Source organism: Dendrobates tinctorius, unplaced genomic scaffold (genome assembly GCF_039654945.1).
Source record: "Dendrobates tinctorius isolate UK_male_01 unplaced genomic scaffold, ASM3965494v1 ptg000028l, whole genome shotgun sequence".
NCBI classification, from domain to species: Eukaryota; Metazoa; Chordata; class Amphibia; order Anura; family Dendrobatidae; genus Dendrobates; species Dendrobates tinctorius.
Window position 1 is genome coordinate 15,672,138 of NW_027361696.1, and position 16,173 is coordinate 15,688,310.

Here is a 16,173-nt window from a genome sequence, read left to right on the forward strand (position 1 = left end):
AACCTAAGTTTCTTCTGGCTATTACTCTGATCTGCTACCTGTCCACATTTTCCGCCAAGGCTTTTGTGGATTCGGGAGCAGCTCTAAACCTAATGGACTTGGATTTTGATAAACGTTGTGGATTTCCGATGACACCTCTGCAGACGCCTATCCCTTTGAGGGGGATTGATGCTACTCCTTTGGCTAAAAATAAACCTCAGTTTTGGACCCAGGTGGTAATGCGGGTCGCCCCAGACCATCAAGAAAATTGCAGGTTTTTGGTGTTACATAATCTGCATGATACTATTGTTCTGGGGTTTCCCTGGTTACAAATTCATAATCCAGTTTTGGATTGGAAATCTGTGTCTGTGGTGAGTTGGGGTTGTCGGTGTGCCTTTAGTGAGGCTCCGGTGTTTTCCACCTCTCCTCAGTCGCATGATGTTCCTGATTATTTGGCGGACTTTTATGATGTATTTAGTGAGAATGAGTCTGCGTCTCTGCCTCCTCATAGGAGTTATGACTGTGCAATTGAACTGAGCCCGGGGTGTAAATTTCCCAAGGGTCGGCTCTTCAATTTATCTGTACCCGAGCACGAGGCTATGCGATCCTATATTAAGGAGGCGTTGGAGAAGGGTCATATTAGACCATCCTCGTCACCCTTAGGTGCCGGGTTTTTTTTTCGTAGCCAAAAAGGATGGATCATTAAGACCTTGTATTGATTATCGTGCTCTCAACAAAATTACTGTTAAATATCAGTATCCGTTACCCCTGATTTCTGATCTATTCTCCAGAGTTAAAGGTGCTTGCTGGTTTACCAAGCTTGACCTCAGGGGGGCGTATAATCTTATTCGCATTAAGCATGGGGATGAATGGAAGACGGCGTTTAATACTCCGGAGGGACATTTTGAGTACCTGGTGATGCCTTTTGGGCTCACTAATGCCCCTTCTGTCTTCCAGTGCTTCATGAACGATATTTTCCGAGATTTTGTCGATAAATTTTTGATTATCTATCTGGATGATATTTTGATCTTCTCCAAGGATTGGGATTCTCATGTGGAACATATTCGGACTGTGTTCCGGATCTTGAGGGAGAATTCCCTGTATGTCAAAGGATCTAAATGCCTTTTTGGAGTACAGAGGATTTCTTTTTTGGGATTTATTTTGTCCCCGTCAACTATTGAAATGGACCCGGCCAAGGTACAGGCCATTTACGATTGGGTTCAGCCCACTTCTTTGAAGGCCCTCCAGAAGTTTTTGGGTTTTGCTAATTTTTATCGGAAATTTATAGCAAAATTTTCTAGTATTGCCAAGCCATTGACTGATTTGACTAAGAAGGGTGCTGATGTGTTAAATTGTTCTCCGGAGGCTGTTTCTTCCTTTCAGTAGCTGAAGCGAAGATTCACTTCTGCTCCGGTTTTGCGGCAACCTGATGTCTCACTTCCGTTCCAGGTAGAGGTGGATGCTTCTGAGATTGGTGCAGGAGCTGTTTTGTCCCAAAAGGATCCTGTAACATCTAAAATGAATCCCTGTGCTTTCTTTTCCCGAAAGTTCTCTCCATCTGAACGTAACTATGATGTGGGGAATCGGGAACTGTTAGCCATGAAATGGGCATTTGAGGAGTGGAGACATTGGTTGGAGGGAGCTAAGCATCAAGTCATGGTCCTCACTGACCAGAAGAATTTGATTTACCTAGAGTCGGCGAAGAGCTTGAACCCTAGACAGGCTAGGTGGGCCTTGTTTTTTACACGTTTTGATTTTGTGGTTTCTTTTCTTCCTAGAACAAAGAATGTCAAGGCTGACGCCCTCTCTAGGAGCTTCTTTGCTGATTCTCCTGTGGTGACCAAGCCTGCTACCATCTTAGGCGAAGGGGTAGTTCTTTCTGCCATCTCGCCCGATTTGAGACGTGCTCTGGAAGAGTTCCAGGAGGACAAACCTGAGCGTTGTCCCAGTGGAAAGTTGTATGTTTCTGACCAGTGGAAGAAGAGAGTGATGTCTGAAGTTCATTGCTCTGCATTGGCTGGTCATCCAGGTATTTTTGGTACTAGAGATCTGGTGAGTCGGTCTTTTTGGTGGCCCTCCTTGTCTCGTGATGTCAGGAATTTTGTGCAGTCCTGTGGGACGTGCTCCCGGTCTAAATCGTGTTCTCGCTCTAGTGGGTTGTTGATGCCTTTGCCTGTCCCCAAGAGGCCATGGACCCATATTTCAATGGATTTCATCTCTGATATGCCTGTCTCTCAAAGGATGACTGTTATTTGGGTGATTTGTGATAGGTTCTCTAAGATGGTTCATCTTGTACCACTCCCTAAGTTGCCGTCTTCCTCTGAATTGGTGCCCCTGTTTTTACAACAGGTGGTTCGCTTGCACGGGATTCCTGAGAACATTATATCTGACAGAGGAGTCCAGTTAGTCCAGGGGGCTGCCTTTTGCTTTGGGGTCTGCTCTGGGGCAGTTTAGATTTCCCTTTCTGTCTTTAGGCTATGTAGTCCTCCAGCTGTGATCGAGGGGCCTAGGGCATCGTAGGAGCCCCCCACGGCTACTGCTAGTTGTGTTGATAGGTTCAGGGGTCTGCAATCCGATAGCTGCCAACTTCTCTGGTTTTCTGGACTTAGCTAGCATTTCTATTTTTGCCTCCTACGGTGACTCAATCATAACAAGGGAGATCCTCGGACACAAAAGATGAATGAATAGATGAGCTCACAACACTTGTGGCAACAGCTCCCAGGCAGCACTCTGACTGGGGGGGCTCAATTGCAGACTTATAAATCTGGGCTCGTGACATCACTAAAGGGGCTGACTGGTGACAGTCCTCCCTTTTGCTTCCTCAGTTACAATCTGGCTAAAAAAAACTTATAACCATAACTCGCAGAGGGTACCTCGTATAGAAACGCACATAGTATCATCTTTTCCAGCTTGTTGCTGGCATTCATCCAAAACCAAACTCGAAGTAGTTATTCCACAACGTTCAGGAGAAATCCATTTCTCTGGTTCTGTTGGCACTGAAACTGTTAGGAATGGCGGAACGCACTAAATAAAAATAATAATAAATTGCGTTCGCCGCTCGGGATCCACTGTGCAGTAGGTGATATAACCGCTGCTAAGTGGTGGCAGGAGCAATATGGCAGTAATGCTCACAGGGTTAAACGTCACCCAGGTGTGCAGAGCAATCTCTGTTAAGTCACAGAGATGCCAAATAAACACAAATACACAGACTGAGCCTGTTGAGGTCACAGTACTCAGTAAAAATACACACACGGTATCAGGTCACAGGAGTAGCCCAAGACGGCTGCACTACGTCTGTCTAGACCTACCGTGTGTGTGGCGTCGCAGCTGCGGACACCAAGGAGAGCTGCTACTGCAGCGTGGCGTGGACACTGCCGCTGAACGACAAAGCTATGACGTAAGCACAATGTCGGACGCTAGCAGCTGTGGATGTTGCAGCAGAGGAGCACTGGTGCTGATTCTAACTCAGTCCCTAACCACATACGTAATATCAGAGGGAAGGGGTTTATAATATATCGAAAAACGGAGGTCAATGCGGGTGGAAATGGCAATCAGCTCTTCCAAACTTGCAGGAACCTTTCTGGTAGAGAAAGCATCTTTAACATGCTCCGCCAAACCTCTCCAAAACACAGGGATGAGGGCTTTGTTGGACCACTCCAGCTCGGAAGCCAGTGTCCGAAAACGGATGGCATACTGACTAACCGAGAGAAAACCCGGAGTCAAAGCAAGAAGCTGAAGAGAGGTGTCATGCGTGACCCGTAGATTGAGGAAGACCTGCTTAAGAGCTGTTAAAAACTGAGCAGCAGTCCGAACCTCTGGGTCACCACGCTCCCATAGTGGCGTAGCCCACTCCAACGCCTTGCCCGACAGAAGGGATACAATAAACCCCACCTTGGCCCGTTCCGTAGGGAATCGCACAGCCAGTAGCTCCAGCTGGATAGAGCACTGGCTGATGAAACCCCTACAGGAGGCGCCATCGCCAGAAAATTTATCAGGCAACGAGAGGTGGTAACTGTCGGTGCGAGGGAGGACGTGGACATACGTGAAACCGCGTCTGTGATTGCCTTTACAGCAGCTTCGGTGGATTGTGCAGCTGAGAGAGCCCTCTCAAGAGTGGCCAAGTGGCCCTCAAGCTGCCGAATACACTGTAAGAGTTGCTGCTGTTCTGCCATCACTAGCCAGACCCTGGTGCTAGTATAATGTTAGGAACAGTGGAATGCACTAAATAAAAATAATAATAAAGTGTGTTCGCCGCTCGGGGTCCACCGTGCAGTAGATGATATAACCACTGCTAAGTGGTGGCAGGAGCAATATGGCAGTAATGCGCACAGGGTTAAACATCAGTGCACAGAGCAATCTCTGTTAAGTCACAGAGATCCAAATAAACACAAATACACAGACTGAGCCTGTTGAGGTCACAGTACTCAGTAAAAATACACACACGGTATCAGGTCACAGGAGTAGCCCAAGACGGTGGCACTACGTCCGTCTAGACCTACCGTGTGTGCGGTGTCCCAGCTGTGGACACTAAGGAGAGCTGCTACTTCAGCGCGGCGTGGACACTGCCTCTGAATGACAAAGCTATGATGCAAGCGCAATGTCGGACGCTAGCAGCTGTGGATGTTGCAGCAGAGGAGCACTGGTGCTGATTCTAACTCAGTCCGTAACCACATACGTAATATCAGAGGGAAGGGGTTTATAATGAGTCATTCACCAGAATCATACATCCGTCCTCATACACACAGCAGCAAGTCTATACTAGCGCATGGCGGAACAGCCATGCGCGCCTTTTATAGCAGCCAGGACCTTCTGCAAGCTTCCAGATCTCTGAGATGGACCAATGAGATCTGGAGCAGGACCTGAGCACATGACTTCCGATCTCCAATGGGAGATCGTCCCATGAGCATGCTCAGTAGGAGGGCAGAATGCTCAGTAGGAGGGCAGAAGTACTTAGCCTCAGGAGAGATTTGCTGCAAGAATGTGAGGGTCTGGATCCCTGCAGAGTAAACGCAGAAATCCGACGCCTAACAGAAACTTAGCAAGAACCACTGTAGTGAAGCCCATTCATAGCACGTCCCAATATGTTATTTTCATATTTCTTTCATAATCTGGCAGCTTTTTATGACCAAATGATTAGATGCTCATTATTGTCTATGAGAGTAGCTAAGCACATGTTGAGGACAAAGAAAATTCTTTGTACTAATTTAGATATTCCTGAGGAAGGAGGGGGACAGGAAAGAGCTAGTGTACTGTTACAAGCTGTGAATGCAGGCAGGGGGAAAGGAAGGGGGTCGAATCTACAGCGTGTGTGAGTGCGAATAGAAGAGTCTGGAATGTTCCAGAAATAGTGATAATCAGGGGAATCTTATGTCATATTTTACATTATCGTTACAAGGGGTCCGAGGCAGCAGACAATGCTGGGAGCGCAGTAGATGAAAGTGTGTCAGCAAACAAGGGGTTACCTGCAGTGGACTCTGTGTGCAGCAATGAAGGGAGCCCAGCTCCTGTGAGTGATAAGGTAAGTGCCCCCTGTACTGACACTGTAAGTGCCCCCTGTACTGACACTGTGTACAGGACCCCGCTCGGTGCTATGTGAGAGACCCCACTCGGTGCTGTGTGTGAGACCCCGCTCAGTGGTGCTGATGAATGCTTGTCTGCAGTAGATACAATTATTATAATGGACTCTGAACCTTCCATGTCAGTGAATAGAGATCACACTGCAGTAATAATGGAATCTGAACCGTCAGTGGTAATGGACTCTGAACCCTCCATGTCAATGAATGGAGACCACATTGTGCAACAATCAGTAGTGGATCTGGGCGTTTTTTCAGCACAAACACTTGTCAGTGATCATTGGGCTGTGGAGAGCTCCAGCACTGATCCTTCTGCGGTGGTGGAGATTTCCAGCACTGATCCACCTGTGGCTGGGGAAACTTCCAGCACTGATCCACCTGTAGCTGGAAAAATCTCCAGCACTGATCCACCTGTGGCTGGGGAAACCTCCAGCACTGATCCACCTGTGGCTGGGGAAACCTCCAGCACTAATCCACCCGTGGCTGCAGAAAACTCCAGCACTGACCCATCTGCTGACCAACATCAATTCAGGAGATTGTTCTCTAATGTCACAAGACTAGTGAACCCTCCACCTCAGAGGAGGAATGCAGTCAGGATAAAGTACACAGGACCAGAGGAGAACATCCCATCAAGAATTTATATTGGAAAAGTTCTTCTGAAAGACTTTATGAACTTTAAGGCATCTGAGGTCTACACTCTGATCCTTGTGTGGCGCCCCTGAGGGTTCAGTCGCCACAGTGGTGCTGCACCTCCTGAGGTGTGGTGCCCCACCATCCAGGTAAGGTGGAGACACCTGACCACACTCCAACACCTGCATCCCACACAACATAGTAGTGTAGCAAAGCACCTTTGGTGGCTCCCTGCTTGGAACACGAAGAGTGCTGGGAGGTGGGTGGAGCTTAGTTGCACAAGTGAGCTGGAGATGATTAGGGCTAGGTCAGTCTGTGAGAGAAAACCCCCTGAGTGGGATGGATGGAGGGAGGTGCTGCAGCAGTCTCATGTGACCTGGAGCTGCTGGCACTGGAAAGAGATATAGAAAGCCTGATTCGCCATAAGGAAGAACGATTTGTACGGAACGTAAGGAGAAGAAGAGAACTAAGGACTAGGGTCGGAGTGGAACCCTTCCTCAAGTTCTAAGCGCATGGCCGGGGTCGGGTCCCGAGGTTGTATGGATACGAATGGTCCTGCAGCAGACACCGGAGGAATAGAAGTTGTCACCACTTTATTCCCAAACAAGACTTGGGGGCACAACAGCAACGTGAGTGAGCCAAGACTTGGTAGTAAGAAGTCCCCGAAGCAGGCTACAGCTGTCTGCCATACAAGTAGAGTTCAAAGGAACATCTTAAAGGAGGAACTTGGGTTTAACACACAACCACAAGTACTTCATTTCAAGCACTAGAAAGATGTTCAGAGAAGGCATATGTTGGCACAGTGTTGGAACGGAGTACTTCATCTTGCCTGGAGGTTGGCTGAGCCCCTGACCTGGAGGACACAGCACCGAGGCAGGCACCTGTGTGCACAACAGACTGTGAGTAAAGCTTTGGAACTACATGCCCTGGTGTTCTCCGCTTATTCCTGCATCAACCCACTCAGCACTGCTACATCTCTGTGCTTAACACTGCACCGTTACGCTCTCCTCACTATCTCCCCATTTACACTGCCCTGGGACTATAGCCCTACCTGTGGAGGGCTGCAACATCATTGCTGCACCACACCATCTGTCCCAGAGAAGCAACCCTGCAGCGCTGGTCAAATTGACCAGAAACCACAGGTGGCGTCACGAATCATCCACTTATAAACTTTAATCAGCCACGCTTAACACAATCCCCTTTCACATGGACGCCCAGGGCCACGGACCAGGTCACCGCTACCGTGACACTTCCCTCTGAGATACCGGCCTGGTACCGAGTACCCCACGGCCCTGGCGGGCGACCCACATGTCCCCTACAGCAGGATCTATGACATCAGCTTTAAGCTCCAGTATGATCTGGAAATGTTCTGGAACATCTATAATGACACTAGAGATGATGAGATCTGGGAACATCTCCATTGTATCCAGCTGTCTAAGCCACAGGAAATAACGGCCACTGTCCTGTTCCAGTCTGAGGAAGTGGCGCTGGCAGAACTGCAGCACTGGTTGAGCTGGCAGTGCATGGTGAGAAGTCATCCCCAGAAGATCTACGATGAGGAGCAAATATGGAATGGAGTATATTCTGTGAAAGTCCAGCTTCTACAACAGAATGGTGTAACCAGACATCTGCCACACTCCTTCTACCTGGGCTCAGAGAGGGGGATATGCTACTACCCCGGTCAGCTACGTCTGTGCTATAGATGTGGGGGCAGGCACCTCACCATAAACTGCTTTCGTATCACATGCTCATTGTGTGGACAGTTCGGGCGTACAAAGGATAAATGCACAGGAACTGTCATCTGTAACCTGTGCTCAGGACTAGGGCATACGTTTCGTGACTGCCCTCATGCAGAGCATAATAAATATAATGGCCAGACCTCCTTGGAAATTATGGAAAAAGATGCCACAGGAGGTGCAGATGTTGTCCAAGAAGCCGGCATTGATGAAGAGTTAAGTCACAGTAACAGTGAGCCTGCTCCAGAGTCCGATATAATATTGATGGATGCTGCACTACTAGGACCACCAGCCACTGAAGGAACATCTAAACTACCACCAGCCAGAGCTAAACCATCATCTGCCAGTAAAGTAAGATCTAAGCAATGGTCAGCTACTAAACTAAGACCTAAAATACTAGTCATTAAGGGGTCAAGAAAACCTTTTGCCAACCATATAAGCTTTAGCCCAGTACATCTGTAGAAGCAGAAGAACTGTCTGCAGTGTCCAGTGTGGATGAGGAAGGTTTTGTGACCATAAAAAGGAAAAAAGCCTTTGTGGATTCCTCCAGAAAAATCACAACAGTCCAGAAACCTCTGAGCCTCCAGTGCTGGCGATAAGTCCAGGACGCTACAATGTACTGTGAGAAGAAGATAAAGAAGAGGCACAAATGGAGCATGGTTCTTCATACATCATAGAGGATGTCTCTGATGAGGTGGATCCTGACCCTCCCGTGTCCACGATGAAATAGGGCACTGCAGGTGGCAGTAGTGGAAGGAGGAAGACGACTAGAAAGTCTAAGTGATCAGGATACGGCTGAGAATAAGCTCTATTAATGTGAACAGTGTGAGGACTGGTAGCCGGCGGCAGGTGATCTACCAGCGTTTGTCTGATGAGAGATCTGACGTCTTCTTCTTACAGGAGACGTATCTGAAATGTAATGCCCATGTGTATGCAGCCAAGAGAGACTGGAGACTAGGTCCATCATTTTGGACTTTCGGGCTGGAGAGGAATGACGGTGTAGGAATCCTCTTTAATACCAAGTGGACAGAGTCCTGGAGATCTGTCTGGGCTGCTGTCTGATGCTAGACTTTATACTGGACTCCATCCATTATAGAGCAATAAACATTTATGCTCCGCAGACTAGGAAAGAGCGGAGGGAACTGTTTGATCATATGAAGCCATATTGCTTTACCTCTAAAGTGTTTATATTGTGTGGGGATTTTAATAATGTGTCTTGTAATGTGGATAGATCCAGCAGTCACAAGAAACTGAGATATGATGAGACGTTTCTTAATAATATAGTCAAGCAGGCCCATCTAGTAGACCCCTATGGTTCCCATCATACCAGTAAAACGTATACATACCATAAGGGTGGTAATGCGAGCAGAATAGACCGGGTGTACATAAAGAGAGAGGCGAGATGTTCTCAGTACAAAATCAGCCCTGTGGAGTTCTCTGACCATTGTATGGTTGTGACGAGCGTTAGCTTACGCTGAGTTGTTTCTTCTTTGAATGAGTGGACCCTCTGGGCTGTGGCACCCACCCACCTAGGGCGAGCTAACCTAGTAAGAACCACCCCCTATACAGGGAGTGTCAGGGGCAAGACCAAGGGGGTGAGCCACCACGGCAGCTGGACCAGACGGCCGGCTCAGGGAAACAAGACAAGGCGAGACAAGACGTTAGTTCAAAGAAACTTCATTTAAGGAAGGCTTCAGGGATAACATCAGGTACAAACATAACCAGAACAGGGACAACATAGCAAGGTGCGTGCAAGGGCACGCCAAAGTCCAAGCATGGTACGTGCAGATGGTAGGCAGAGGCACGATGACATCAGACTCCGGACAGCAAGCGAAGATCAACCGGGACATCAGGTTCTGAAGCTCTGTAGGCAATCATCAGGATCCGGACATCCGAAAGTCAGCCAGGGTTCCATGCAAGGAAACAAGACAGGGTTAACGACATGATGCGTGTCAACGGACACGCCAGGTTTGGGTTCACAGGACGGAGGCCTGCGCATGCCAAGGGGCATGCCAGGGACGGGTACAAGGACGGAGACCTGCGTGTGCGACGGCGCGCCAGGGACGGGTTCAATGGCATCGGAATCCGGGGTGCTGGCATCGACTGACAGGGTCCAGGAATCAGGCTACGGACATCAGCTCCGGACATCAGGCCGCAGTCATCTAGGTCCGGACCTCTGGCAGCGGTCGGCAGGTTACGGAATCCGGCAGGCAAACAAGGGTTCAGAGCAGAGCAAAGAGAGCAAAAGACTTTGTGCAAGACTAGCACGAAAAGGCACAGTGTGAGAACCAGCATGCGTACAAGGGAGCACGGAGACCACAGCTGGGGGCACCGGCAGGTGGTACAGATGATGGCATAAGCAGGCAGGCATGACTAGAGGCGGCACCGCTGCGGCCACACAGCCGGTAACCACTATAGCACTGGACGGGGGCACGGCTGAGGCACACAGGCAAGCACGGCTAGAGGCGACACGGCTGAGGCACACCAGGCAGGCACAGGCGACCAGACACGTGCACGGAGGCACGGAGCCACAAGGCAGGGCTAGGCAAAGGTACAGGACAGAGACGCGTGCGATACCGCACAGCAAAGCCTAGTATGAAAAGTGCAAGGACACACAAGCAACAGAGGCAAGGCATAGAGTAGTAAACAGGACCCTGCGCATGCAAAGGACATGACAGGGGCAAAGTACAAGGCGAGGCCTGCGCGTACCGAGGGGCACGCCAGGGACAGGGCACAGAATGGAGGCCTGCACATGTAGACAGACATGTCAGGGACAGGGACAGAGTCTAGCAGCGGAGCGTAGGCCGAAGCCCAGAGCCGGGCCAAGGGAAAACCTTGGGACTAGACAGGGTACAGAGCGGAGGCCTGCACGTGCAGAGAGGCACGTCAGGGACAGGGACAGAGTCTAGCATCGGAGCATAGGCCGAAGCCCAGAGCCGGGCCAAGGGAGAACCTTGGGACTAGACAGGGTACAGAGCGGAGGTCTGCACATGCAGAGAGGAACGCCAGGGACAGGGTACAGAGACGAGGCCTGCACGTGTAGGGAGACACGTCAGGGACAGGGTACAGAGACTGAGGCCTGCACATGTAGGGAGACACGTCAGGGACAGGGTACAGAGAGGGGTACCTGAAGCCACAAAGCAAAGCGAGACAGGAAACATGGAAAGAAACACGGAACAGAATCAGAGCAAACAAGGACTACAAGGCATAGCAGGGCAAAGACAAAACATAACACGAAGGACAAACACTAGACAAGGCACGAGACAAGAGACGGAATACGAGCACGGAGCGTGTGCAGAGACGCACTACAGAGCAGACTGCAAGGGCACAGAATAGAGGGAGCAACCCCACAGACCAAACAGCCATGCAGAGAAGCAACACAATACTCAGCCCTGAGCATAGGAAGGGGCGGTCTGATATAGGGCATAGCACCTCCACTTCCGGGTCAGGACCAGCGGAGAACTTCCAGTTCAGATCCTCCAGGATCACAGAGCGCGGTCACATGATCAGGACTTCAGACATGCAGGGATGATTGCAGAACCGGACAGAGCAGGATCCTAGGAAAGGTCACATGATCAGGGTTTCAGACATGCAGGGATGATTGCAGAACCGGACAGTGCAGGATCCTAGGAAAGGTCACATGATCAGGGTTTCAGACATGCAGAAACGATTGCAGAACCGGACAGTGCAGGATCCTAGGAAAGGTCACATGATCAGGGTTTCAGACATGCAGAGACAAATGCAGAACCAGCCTATGCTAGAACATAGGAAGGACACATGATCAGGGATTCTAGACATGACAAGATGATCACAGAAGGCAGAGCAGAAACGTAGGCATCCTGCAGCTCAACAGACATGAGGTGAGTGTGCACACTGCTCTAGGGAACATGCAGGATAGCAGACACGAGATGCGCGTGCACACCTCTCCAGGGGTTCTTGAGGCAAAACAGACAAGGCAGACATGACAATGGTGAGCGTGATGCTGGATCTGGCTCAAGCTGTGGTCTGTGGATAGGGGTACTGGAAGGTGAATAGCTCCGTGATCCAAGATCCACGGTTCAGAGAGGCCTTTACCACCTTCTATAATGATCGTAGGACCACCCAATGTATGTGTGATGACACAGCTGAGTGGTGGGAGACCATGAAAAGTGACATAAAGCAGTTTATTATACGAGCAGCCAGGAGACATAGTAAAATGGAGTATATCAGATACTCTGCCCTGAGACTGCAACTGAGCCGGCTATATAGCAGGATGAATGGTGGTGAGGAGGTGGATGGACGGAGCATCAGTCACATAAAGCAGCGTATGAGGGAGCTGCAGTACGATCGCCTCAAGTCTCTCAAGGCGGAGGGACAGTTTGATAATTGGGGTGTCCATAACCCAAATCCTTTCATTGCCTGTAAAAACAGGGTCAGTAAGAAGCTAACTACTGGTTGTTGGATGAGAAAGGGGTGGAGCAGTCAGAGCAGGAGAAAGTCCACAAGATCATTGCTGATTATTATAGAGATCTGTATAAAGAGGCTCATATCAATAAGGAAGACATTATTGCCTACCTCAAGGGGGTGTCCCTACCAACATTAGACCCCACACAAGCAGATAGTATGGCCGGTCCTATAACTGAGGAGGAGGTAAAGAAGAGCATTGACTCCTTAAAGGCCAACAAGAGCCCGGAGCTGGAAGGCCTGACCAGCGAGTTTTATAGAGAGTTCAGGGACTTATTAGCTCTGGACCTGGTGCAGGTCTATAATGATTGCCTCTCTGCAGGGAATCTTCTACCGTCCCAGTATAAATCTGTTCTGGTCCTTTTGGCAAAAAAAGGAAATCTAAACGATATAAAGAACTGGCATCCATTGTCTTTGTTGAACACGGATTATAAAATTCTGGCCAAGATCTTGTATTTTCAGCTGAGTGAGGTGGCGGGTGAGCTCATCATCGCCAACCAGACGTGTGGTGTGAAGGGTCGGACGATAGAGGACTCATTGTTGTTGGTGAGAGAAGCTGTGACGTACATGAAGTAGCACCCTGTGGGGGCGTATATTGTGGGCTTAGATCAGAGTAAAGTCTTTCATAGAATACATCATGATTACCTGTATCAGGTGTTGTTACAGTATGGCCTCCCTCCCAATGCGGTTTGTGCAGTCGCTGCGATATCTTTATGAGGAAGCTATAAGCCTGCCGCTGATTAATGGTCACTTGGCCGAGCCCTTTGCGATTATGTCAGGGGTGAGGCAGGGCTGTCCTCTCAGCCCATTGTTGTATGTCTTCAGTCTGGATCCTTTCCTCAGAAAACTGCAGGATCATAGAGATTTTACTGGGCTGAGGTGCTGCCTGCAGAATATGGTGGAGGAGGTAAAGTTCTGTGCCTATGAGGATGATGTGTCTGTTGTGGTGTCTTCTAGAGATGACTGTGCGGCTCTACAGCAGGAGATCACAGCCTTCTCCAATGCATCTAACTCCTCTGTGAACATGGAGAAGAGCGAGGCGTTGTGGCTGGGGAGTGACCTTGGTGTCTTCTCTGTGCCCTTCAGAACAGTTCAGGGTCAGAAAAAGATTTTGGGAGTTGTGTTTGGTGCTGTAGATGATGGTAAGGTGAACTGGAAGGAGAAGCTGGTGGTGTGTGAGCGGAAGGTGCAGAGCTGGAGACACTGGAAGCTGACATATCTGGAGAAGATCCGCCTGCTGAAGACCTTCCTGCTCCCGCTGTTCCTCTATATCAGTGTGGTGTTCCCGCTGCCAGATACGTTGCTCCCCAGAATTACCAATGTCTTCTTTCACTTCTTGTGGGGCAACAGGGTGAATGTGGTAAGAAGAAACATCGTCTAACTCCCTCATAAGGAGGGCAGTCTCTCCATGCCTTGTCCGGAGCTCTTCTTTAATCTTTTGTTACTCATGAAGAATTTTTAGTTTTGTAAGTATTCAGAGAAGGTGCCATGGTCTTGTGTGTTTAAGAACCAGATCCAGCAGTTTGTGTCTGTGTGGTCAGTAGGGGACCCCAACAAGAATAGTGTTTCTTGGTATGGTGTCCACATAATAAGTAAGGTCATCAGATGGAGGATCTTGTATGATGACGTCAAGCAGCTTAGTAGGAAAGTTGTCCTTGTCCCTAAAGTTACCACACCTGGTGGGAAAGGGAAGCTCTCTGTATATAATAAATGTGGTAACTATCTACCATCTGTGGTGTGTACGGTGCTGCCTGCTCATCAATAAGGAAGTCTTGTCCTGTGATACTGTCAGGTATAAGATCCTAGAAAGTCTCAAGGCTGTATATAAGAAGGATATAAAGGGGAACCCAGGGAATGTGAACTGGAGGAACATCCATGTATCGGGAATTGCCAATGTTTGCTAATGCTATTGTTTAAGTGATGTAACAACACAATATTTATCTCTTTTACTATTTATTGCTTTGAGATTTTAATGTAATATTTTTGTAACATATGTTTGCCAGTTTTTAAATAAAAAGATCATTATAGTAATTATATTATTGTACATAGTGGCAGTATTATAGTAGTTATATTCTTGTATACTGTATAGCGGCTGTATTATAGTAGTTATATTATTGTACATGGGGCAGTATTTTAGTAGTTATATTATTGTACATAGAGGGTGCTAATGTAGGAGAGGTGCGGGAAGGTGATCCTACAGGAATGGGGGGGTGACCAACTTCTTGGTGCCGACAGACTGGAGACTGAGACAGAAATTGAGTTCAACAGGTCCGTCTTTATTCACCGCCTTTTTGACGACTTCCACACTTCACTACAGGACTTTCGCATTCCCTTTTTACACAGACCCGGGTAGCTTCACTTCTTATTCTGTACTTCGTGGCATCCTTTGGGACTCTTTCCACTGTGGCTGCCCTAGGCACATCCACCACAGCACTTCACTATTCATAGTACACCGTACTTGATACTCTCAGATCGTCTCCGTCTGCCACTACTGTGCTTTGCGTCACCCCCCCGTGACCGTCTTGACTGTCAGTTACTCTCTGAGGGTCTTCTACCATCTTCTTTGCTACGGCAGTCCCTCCTATCTAGTAAGCTCCCCTGGCTGACTGGAACTTCTAGAACCTTCCCTCAGTCTTTATACTACCAGCCCTGGTAGCTCCATCCACTATCACCTGAGAGTTATTCTTAACCAATGGCAGTGACCTTGACCCCTGGCAGTTACATAACCACTCTCTCCTACGCTCCCCACTGCCCTCTAATGGTCACACTACAGCCCGGCACCCTTTTCTTTTCATCTCAGCGCTTTCATTCCTACACTGAGCCATCCCTCTGCCCCTCACTACAGGCAGCTCCATCCGTCAGGTCAACCTCCCCACATACTCCCTTCCTTTATCCATTGTCGTCCCCGACAATCTTATCTCCTTCTTTTCCGTTCTGAAACTTCCCCACCTTCTTTTGTCAGACCGGTTGTTGAGCCAGGCCCGCGATACATGGGGGCTCACCCAAACCGGGAGCAATCATGCTCGAAGTAGCCCACGGCTCACTCGCCAGCGCGTACGCCACCATGACAACTCATTCAGGTTGGGTTAGGTCCATCCGGACTATTCTACGGATGTGTACCTCCCACTGCTCTCCCCTTCTGTCAAGCTCTTAACGTCATGACCGAGGCCCTAACCTACCAGGTCATCGTCAATGTCCTCCTAACCTTCTGGGGGTATGTGGTACTGAGGCCTGACTCATGTACCCTGGTCTGTCTACCTTCTTCCTGTCTCGTCGTCCTGTCAACTTGTAAGTCGTGGTCGGCATACTCCACATACCCGGGACCTGTTGAACACACTTTTTTAAAAAAAATAACACTTTACCATTTCAAATTTGGTTATATATACTAAACACAGTTGTTTTTTTTAACTATACATCTTATGCTTACTTCTAACCGTACTAGACTATCACTCTGTAAATTTTCCATTTAGCACTTTTCAAAGCATAACATTTTCAAAACCATCTATAGTTTTTACTATGCCATGCTTAATTCTATCAAAGTTAATTTTTTTTTAAGGCATAACATTTTTCCTTTTAACCAAAACATAAATATTATGAATATTGGTGCTCCCCCATATGCATCCCCGCTACACCAAGAGTGGACACTTATTAACCAGTTAGGGACTTCAACCTGTCCCTAAGTCATGCAACGGCGCACGACAGTCCCTGCTGTCCATTTAGAAGGATACTCCGGGCCACCTCCTGGCGGCCGATGTTTCGCCAATTAGCAGGGAACTCCACAGCCGTGAAGCCCCCGGGATGCTTGAAATGTT

General features: G+C 48.7%; 1 long non-coding RNA gene across 1 annotated transcript in view; it reads right to left on the bottom strand.

The window, feature by feature from the left end:
• Positions 1–9,587: 9,587 nt before the first annotated feature.
• LOC141085141 (uncharacterized) overlaps positions 9,588–16,173 on the bottom strand; it is a 126,190-nt gene continuing 119,604 nt past the window's right edge. The window contains exon 4 of the long non-coding RNA XR_012231220.1: positions 9,588–11,475. This is a non-coding gene — a long non-coding RNA (uncharacterized lncRNA). The remainder of the gene's footprint in view (positions 11,476–16,173) is intronic.